Raw genomic sequence first — 9124 nt, forward strand, 5'->3', positions numbered from 1 at the left:
AATGGAGGGGGGGGGGGGGGGCAAATGTGTCCCTGAAAGCACATTTGAAACTTTGAAACATTGCTTTTATCATCATTTTTGAGTTTGGCAGAACGCTACAACCCTAACATCCTCATAATCTTGAGCTTTTCCATAAACAACCATCCAAAAGCGTTGTAGAAGTGCTGACTGTGCAAACTCTCAGCCAGTACGAAACCCCTTGGGTCTCATTTTCTCCCATCAGGCAGATTTACCTGAACACCAACCATGTCCAGAATTGTCTCAACCAATCAAAGTTAGAAGCTCAACGTAGCTTCCAAAACCTCAGAGGTGAGGGTAACTGTCCAACTAGTGAATCTGGACACATTTCTACCAGCTGTGTTGCCTGTAAAACTGCTCAGGAGGGTTGCATGGTAAAAGCATTCGCTATGTGAATTAGCTTGAGCTCCTTTACAGGCCTGGCCCTCACCATGACATTTCCAAAACAGTGTGGAGTGTCTCTCTTTCTTGTTTCTCTTGACAGAGATTCTAGCAGATTAGGCCGTGTAACTCATTTGGACTGTGTTTCCTGCCAGTAGCTCTTACTGAGGGGGATATTTAATTTGGAGCCAAGTCAGACATGTGGTTGCCATCAGATTCTTGACCCCTGCACCAAACGTGGAGTTGACCCTAAAGACACATGCCAGCCGAGAAAGGCGATACTAAACGAGCACCACACAAGCTCCTTTTCTTCAGTTTCCTCAAATGCACAAATCTCTGCACAAAACTTAATCTTTAAAGGTATTTTATCCCCCAATGAAGGAATTTTATTTTTCTGATAAACATGCTAAATATTCTCTTTTCAGCTGAAAAATAAAAAAGTATTTTAAATATATGATGGTTTTTAAACATATGGACTGACATTATTACTGAAGTAATAAGGAAGGTTAAGTAAGCTAACGAAGTCAGCTTAATGCTAATATTTACACAAGATGCAATTTTATGTCATGGCAGTGGCATTACAACACTGACAAACTGTATACATACTCCAAAGTACTTCCCCATCATCAACAAAATCCTGTAAATACATTCAGTGCATAGTGTCAGTATATGAATTGGGATGCAGTTCAAAACTTCAATAATGCTGCAAGAAGTTAGAAGCCTTTATCAGATTATTCTCATGTTGGGTGTACCATTCAATTATCCTAATATAACAGAGGGTGTATTTGCAGCCTGGGTTGTCAGTGGGGGTTTTGTGGCTGAAGGCTGTGCTCTTGGGTGTTAATGTGGACCAGATGTGTGTCTCAATGGACCCAAAGAGCCTCAATAGTTTTCTATGCAAATGCAGAGTAGAAAAACATTTATTTTAATAATGCGTGTTTCATGTACCTTGATCATTGGCTCCAGTCCACCTCTAGGGTCAATAGGGCCAAAACACTCTATATGGGAATGGATGAGAATGCAACAGTCTCTACCCATTGCTAAAACCCTAAAATAAAAGCAATTAAGACTTGTTTTAGTTTTAAAACCCCAAGGAGTCCTATTATGAAAATGAGAGCGCAAGTTATTTGGATTTAATTAATCACGTGCATCTGCAGTCTCGTTCCTGCTTGTTTGGGTTCAGTGTGAAAAGCACAGAGAGTATGTGGATGATGGGACAACTAACTATCCCAGCTCTAAAGCTCCACAAATAGCACAATGATCTCATCTGCAGATCGATCTGAGCCTGGAGGCCTTTGCAGATCCCAAGAAACATGCTGGATCCATTACGCAGACCCTCTGATTACTGTGCGACACAAAACATGCGGTCCGTCTTTCCCTTGGGTGGGTGGGCATTGTTAACCCCATACCATAGAAAATCGCAACTTTTCATTTTCTGTTGGTCTTAGTACATGATGTAACTACAGAAGAGTCAAGTTTTAAATAGGAAAAATAAAGAAACTCTTTGGTCATTTTTGAGCGAGATGCTAACGGTCTAACCAGATTCAATGATCTATGCTAAGCTAGAGCTAAAAGTGCTACCGCCAGACCCGGAGATCGGTTGAATGGATTCGAAAACGGTAAAACTCAACTGTTTAACTCTAGGGGAGTTGGAAAATGAGCCTATTTTCAAAAATAGTGGAGTGTTCCTTTAAAGCATTAACATAGCACAAGTACTCAGGTTTGTGAGAGCAAACAGATCAAAGAAAGCTGTGATTGGATAAGGAATTTAGGAGTAACCAATCACTGATCAGGATTACGATTCTTTTCTTATTTGTTCTATTACATACTTTTCTCTTTTTTGCAGAAATTAATGATTTTTATGTTTTCTGTAAAGCACATTGTAAACTTTTATAAACTTTGTAATTTATTGAAAATAAATATAATTGTAATTTATTGAAAAGCTGAATTTTCAGCAGCCATTACTTTATTTCTGCTGAAAACCATTTATTATTATTATTATCAATGTTGAAAACAATTGTTCTGCTTAATATTTTTGTGTAAACCGTGCTATATTTTTGACAGTTTTAATAAACTCAATGCATCTTATATATATATATATATATATATATACACACACACACAGCTCTATTTACTTGATATATATGTCTTAGAAGCTGTCAAAGAGAACAGCATACAGAGAACGAATGATGTTTAACTTTGTACACACCCATGTTCAATCGCATTCCAAGGGATGTACTAATTCCCTTTAACTGTATTATTGCTCCATAAAGTGAGATTGACACTCTCAATGCATTTGTAAATCAAGCCAATGGCATTAACTGAGCAAACGCATGCCACTCAGATGAGATTTTGTGCTATATTATCTGGGGTTTTCTGTATTGTTGGATTTAGGGATTTATTCTCTCAATCAAAGTCCACAAGCTCATAAAAACAGAGACGGGGAGAGAAAGAACGTTTGGGAGATGTTTAAAAGCACAGACTGACATAGTCATCAAACTTTTCAAACCTTCAGAGCAAAAGGAGTGTCAGTGTAAATATTCCTCTGAATCAAACAAACTTAGATAAGGCATAGCAGAGTAAAAGTCCTTCCCTGTCTTCAGAGCAGTCATTTGAAAGTTGATACATTTGAGTGCCAATGAAAGTGTGTAGAATTGAACTTATGTATGGAAATGTTGTCTCTCTGAGACAAATTCACTCTATAAAAGTGCATGTCAGTGTCATTTGATGCCGTTGATGCTTGTGACCAAATGACATTGACATCAAATCACAACACATCTAATGGTGCCATATCTCATTTAAGAGTGGAAGGGAATGTTATAAGTGAATATATTAATAATAAATGAGATAAGTGATACATTTTGGACTGTTCCTCACACAATTGTATTACTTTCGAGCTGCTTCTCACACAAAACTTAAGATTTGCGATACAATATAATATGTATATTATTATATGGATATAATATCAAAAGTCATATGAACCACTTTTATAATACTTTCTATGATTACCTAGTCAGCACTATATTTTGTGAATATGTGGGTTGCTGTAGTCGTTTCATCACAAAAATGTGGATACAGCAGTATTTACAAATGCATTTAGATTAGAGATTGACCTCTGACCTTCCCTAAATCGACAGACTATGTTAACTTCCAGCACTACAGAAGATAAGGTGGCTGACTGATCAACAGTAGAGAGTGTCTGCAGAAGAAAGCAGATGCTCAGAGCAGGGTTGAACAGATATGAACACAAGTCAGCCATCTCTAAACAAAGAGCAGCTGCGAGTTTTGCACGTCTCTCCATCGGGGTATAAATCAAAACTAACACTGCATGCCAAAACAAACAAAGACTTTAACAATCAGCTGCTCAAAGGTGCGAGACTTTGAATAGATTTTCATGTCAAAGGTACAATTAAATGGTTCATTTTTAATACTGAAAAGGTGTGGCATGCAAACACAGGGCCTTTTAAAGGGGTCATATGATGTTGCTAAAAAGAACATTATTTTGTGTCGCGTCACACACGGCGGGCCGGAGGCCTGAGCGGAGGCCGGCGGCTAGAGTGAGCGAAAAGGTGGGCGAGCGGCAACCACATGTGACGATCCCGGGCTGGACTCCACTTCGTCCACGGTGAAAGCCGATCCGGCGATCCACAGCGCGAAGTTGATGTATTTCCTCAGCGACCAGCACGGATCAGCTCCAGGCATGACGAAGCGGATATCGTCCTCTTTTGGAAGACCAAACAAAGTAGTTTCGCTTTCACAACGAAACACACAGCGTCTTCACGACATGGCGCCAGCGGCAACAACAATACTACAGCGAGAATAAAAGTTACGCCTTCTTTCTTTGCGTGAACATTTGGGCGGCATTATGCAAATCTTCCCACATAGCGACGTAGATATGTGGGGGCGTGTTAGAACGAGCCGTTTTAGGTAGGCGTGGTTGACTCTTAACTTTTATAAAGAATATCTCTTTGGATTTTAGACTTTAGTCTTTGCAACTTTACAGATCTTCTTTATGCACCAAGAGCTTGTAACACTCCAAAGAGAAAGGAAAAACTGAAATCGCATCATATGACTTATGACCTTTAACTACTCACTTGGCTCTTGCACAAGAAAACCCCTTTTAGTTGACGAAACACATCAGCCATGCATGAAGCCCTCACCTCAGCCACCTGGTCACGTTACATTATTATTGACCTTCCCGCAGATAAGCACACAATGAGCCCGGGTGCTTATTTTTATAATGATAAAACATTAACCAATTTACAGCTGCAGCTCTGGCCCTAACACAACTTACATCAGGGATGCTTCTGTCCAGAACTTGGATCAAACTCTCATGCTGGAAATATACACATTAACACAAAAATTATCTCAAATAACTTCCATCCACACAGATGATATCTCTGGTTGGTGGATTCAATAATCTTAACCTTACAGGACATGATTCATGATCATATGAGTCAACAAATTCATGGAGATGTGACATGTGCCAGAGCTCTATATTTACAACACTCAGCATCACAATCATGTAAAAATAAATAAATAAATAAATAATATGCATTTTAGTTGTATATTTATATGTTTATATATATATATATATATATGCTTAAGATATTAGGATATTAAGATATTAGGATATATTAGGATATTTTCTAGCTTAAGATATTAGGGTATAATAGAGAATAATCATTTTATGCTTAAAATAATAAAAAATATTTTTAAGCAGTCTAGCAAAGTGAGGTTTATGCTTAAATCAAGAACAATAACAATACAAATATAAACAATTCAAGACATGTTTTCTGAAAGAAAAAAAAACAGTCTTTCGGAGACTATTTTGCCTCTCAAGAAAACATATCTTGTTTTAAGGATGTTTAGATCTTTGCTGAAACGCAAAACAGAAATGCGGTGCAGAACATCACAGAACAATTTCTTATTTCTTATCAATTTTCATCCAGTGCAACAGGATTACTAAAGTTATATCAATGTAATATCACTAAATATGGCATGCTAAAAGGTCAGAAACTTACCACATATAAATCTCAAAGCTGTTCTCCTACAGCATCAGACTTCTTTAATCCAGGACTGTCTGCATGAGTATGCTACACAGCCAAAACCAAGAAGAGTCTTCACAGTCCTGTCCAATGACCGTTCAGCAGTGTATGCGTTTGCCTCAGTTTGACTCTGTATTACAAGCAGCCGCGTGTTCACTCCCTTTCAGCCGTTCGCTACAAGCAGCAGGAAAAGCTGTCACAGAGTCCTCACACGCAGAAGGGAGAAAGACATGGAAAGAGAGTGAGAGAGGGAGAGGGAGGAAAAGGGGGAAAAGTGGTACAACCTTAAATGGGCAGGGTTTGGGAAAGAAAAAAGGGAGGGAGAAGGGGTCTTTCCCCTGTTGTTAAGAAAACAGCCATGAAAAGCCAACTCCAGACCAATTAACTAAGATTTTCCACACTGAATAAAACATGGCAGAACAGAAGAATGAAAGAGCCTTTGAGAGAATCACTGACTGAACAGGGAGTGTTTGCTTCAGTTTGGGGAAGCTACTTTGAAACTGTAGCTTGCCAAGCTACATGCTAACCATAATTGAAAGCAGTTCACTGTACAGAACTACACTGAATCTACTGCTCTGAAAAAAGTAGTTAGCTAAACTGCAAGCAGCAATCAATAAGTAGACAACTACACTGAAGTAGCCTAACCTAAGATACTTCTAACACACATTGGTGCTAAGCCTGTCACATAACATAACACATAACACAACAAAATCTAAACTTAGTGTTATAATTTGTTTTACTAAATGGCTAGTTTTATGTAGTACACAAAACTAGCCATTCAAGGCGGATAAAAGCCATTAGTGGGTCTAGGAGCAATGACCACATCCCTCAAACTTACAAATGACTACTAAATAAAATAAGAAAATTTCATCAAAGATAGCATATTTATAATATATACGCCATCATTCCAAATTCTGGGGTCAATAGTTTTTTCAGCAAGGAAATGTTAAATTGATCAAATGTGACAGTAAAGACATTTACAATTTACAAATAAATTAAATCCTGAAAGAATCCTGAAAAAAAATATTAGAGTTTCAAAAATCTGCATATTAGAATGATTTCTGAAGGATCATGTGACACTGACTAAATAAATGGCTGCCAAAAATCAGCTTTGCCTTCACAGGAATAAATAAATATTTAGCAAAAATAAAATAAATTTTGCAATATATTAAAGCAGTTATTTTAATTTGTAAAAATATTTCACATTATCTCAGTGTTTGCTGTTTTTGTTCACATGCAGCTTTGGTGACTATAAGAGACATCTTTCAAAAACAAAAACATCAATGACCATATATTCAGGAGTATTTGGACTCGGCCTGGACTCAGACTCAAAAGAACTGGTCATAAAAAAATATGGTCTTGAATTCAGACATGAGACTCATTTACTACAACACTACAACACATCTATAAGCACCACTCCCATTGTCTTCAGAAAACGTATAACTCCAGTTGTTACTGTTATCTGCCAGACACATTTGCATCATATCTGTTAACGTAATAGAGAACATAAATGATGTTTGTCCAATTCAATCACTTTTACTTCTCCCCCCACTTTTAGAGAAGATCCAGTGGTCTTTACCAGAGCTCTCTGTCCTCTATGGCATTCCTGCCTAGATCTCCACACAGCTGGCAGATATACCACCTGTCCCATGGGCTGATTTACACTCCAGTGCAGCGGCTCTTCAAAGCCAGTAGGGAGCACGGGGGAGCAAAATTGGAGACAGACCAGTGGGAGGCAAAGGCTGTCTAGGTTGGACCAGTCCTACATAAAGCCAGTGCTCCCTTTTAACACAAAGGAGTGAATTACAAGAACATCCAAAGCTTAACGAATGAGTGGGGCGATGTGCACTTATCAATGGCATATTTGTCAAAAGCAGACCATTAGGTCTGAAGATGCACAAATGTGCTTATGGGAGAAAGCTGCTATAATGGGTGGTGCAAACAGGAGGATATCACAGGCAAGATCGTGCTTGTCTGCTGAGACCATAACCGAGGTGAAATGAGGTGATAAAGCTCACCAGGTGTGTTAGCTGATGAATGTGCGTGAAAAGAAAGTCGTACTTCAGTTAACCCTGCTTGAGATATGGAATGGAGATCTACACAACTTTTACTTATCTGTCATTTTAGATTCATTTTGTTTGCAAAATGAGATTTTTGATCTATCTATTTATCTACATCTATGTACATCTACTGTATATCATTATGTATAGCATCTATATACACTACCGTTCAAAAGTTTGTGGTCAGAGATTGCGTTTTTGAAAGAAGTTTCTTATGCTCACCAAGGCAGCATTTATTTGATCAAAACTGCAGTAAAAATCAGTACTATTGCTAAAAGTTATTACAATTTAAAATAACTATTTTCTATTTGAATATATTTTAGAATGTATTTCTATGTAATTTATTTCTATGATGGCACAGCAAAATGTTCAGCAGCCATTACTCCAGTCTTCAGTGTCACATGATCCTTCAGAAATCATTCTAATATGCTGATGTCGTGCTCAAAATCATTTCTTATTATTATCAATGTTAAAAACACCTGTGCTGCTTAATAGTTTTGTAGAAAACCTTCTTTTTAGGATTCTTTGATGAATACAAAGTTAAAAAGAACACCATTTATTAGATTTTTTTAAAATAACATTATAAGTTAAATGTTAACATTAAATATTAAATGTGTTTACTGCCATTGATCAATTTAATAATAAATGTATTAGTTTCCTTGAAAAAACACTTATAGACCCCAAACTTTTGAATTGAGGCTTCAAATATATCTGCAACAACTATATGACTTCTATGATGAATAATAAAAAAAAAACTCAAGACAGGCAAATTTAACTAATTTCACCCAATATGATGTATTTTAGGATTCTTTGATGAATACAAAGTTAACACCATTTATTAGATTTTTTTTAAATAACATTATAAGTTAAATGTTAACATTAAATATTAAATGTGTTTACTGCCATTGATCAATTTAATAATAAATGTATTAGTTTCCTTGAAAAAACACTTATAGACCCCAAACTTTTGAATTGAGGCTTCAAATATATCTGCAACAACTATATGACTTCTATGATGAATAATAAAAAAAAAACTCAAGACAGGCAAATTTAACTAATTTCACCCAATATGATGTAATAATATAATATAATACAATATAATATAATATAATATGTGTCCCACTGCCACTATACTGTCTCCTTTTCCAGTAGGTCTTTAATTGAGAGCAGTTTCCTGTAGAGAAGTTACTACTTTTCCAGCCAACCGCTAATCTTATAATTGACTGATATAATTGCAGCTGTGAAGAATAAGTATGCTATTTCAGATGCTGCAACAGGAGCAAGTGTGTATGATAGAAAATTGCCCAATTCTGTTGCATAAAAAATACCATGTGCTGAGATGAATGCCAAGGATTCCTGTAGGGAGTTCAACACGGCTCTGTTGAATCAAGAAAAAATTACTAAATCTACAGACAGAACAGAACAGAAATAAAAATTACTTTAAAATTTTATTTTGCAATAGATTTGCATTGATTAAATTATTAAGATGTGTACAATCATCAAATGTATTCAATGCGTTTAAAAATACTTTTTGCTTGGTGACTGCATCACAACATTTTTGGAGTCACTAAATGTAAAAAAAAAAAATATTTCATTTCTTTCATTTTCTGCTAAACA

At 36.5% G+C, this 9124-nt stretch overlaps 1 long non-coding RNA gene across 1 annotated transcript in view; it reads right to left on the reverse strand.

The window, feature by feature from the left end:
• LOC107755642 (uncharacterized) overlaps window positions 1-5687 on the reverse strand; it is a 9923-nt gene extending 4236 nt beyond the window's left edge. The window contains exon 1 of the long non-coding RNA XR_001641722.1: window positions 5424-5687. This is a non-coding gene — a long non-coding RNA (uncharacterized LOC107755642). The remainder of the gene's footprint in view (window positions 1-5423) is intronic.
• Between the last annotated feature and the right edge of the window lie 3437 nt (window positions 5688-9124).

Source organism: Sinocyclocheilus rhinocerous, unplaced genomic scaffold (genome assembly GCF_001515625.1).
Source record: "Sinocyclocheilus rhinocerous isolate Xijiao unplaced genomic scaffold, SAMN03320098_v1.1 scaffold11, whole genome shotgun sequence".
NCBI classification, from domain to species: domain Eukaryota; kingdom Metazoa; phylum Chordata; class Actinopteri; order Cypriniformes; family Cyprinidae; genus Sinocyclocheilus; species Sinocyclocheilus rhinocerous.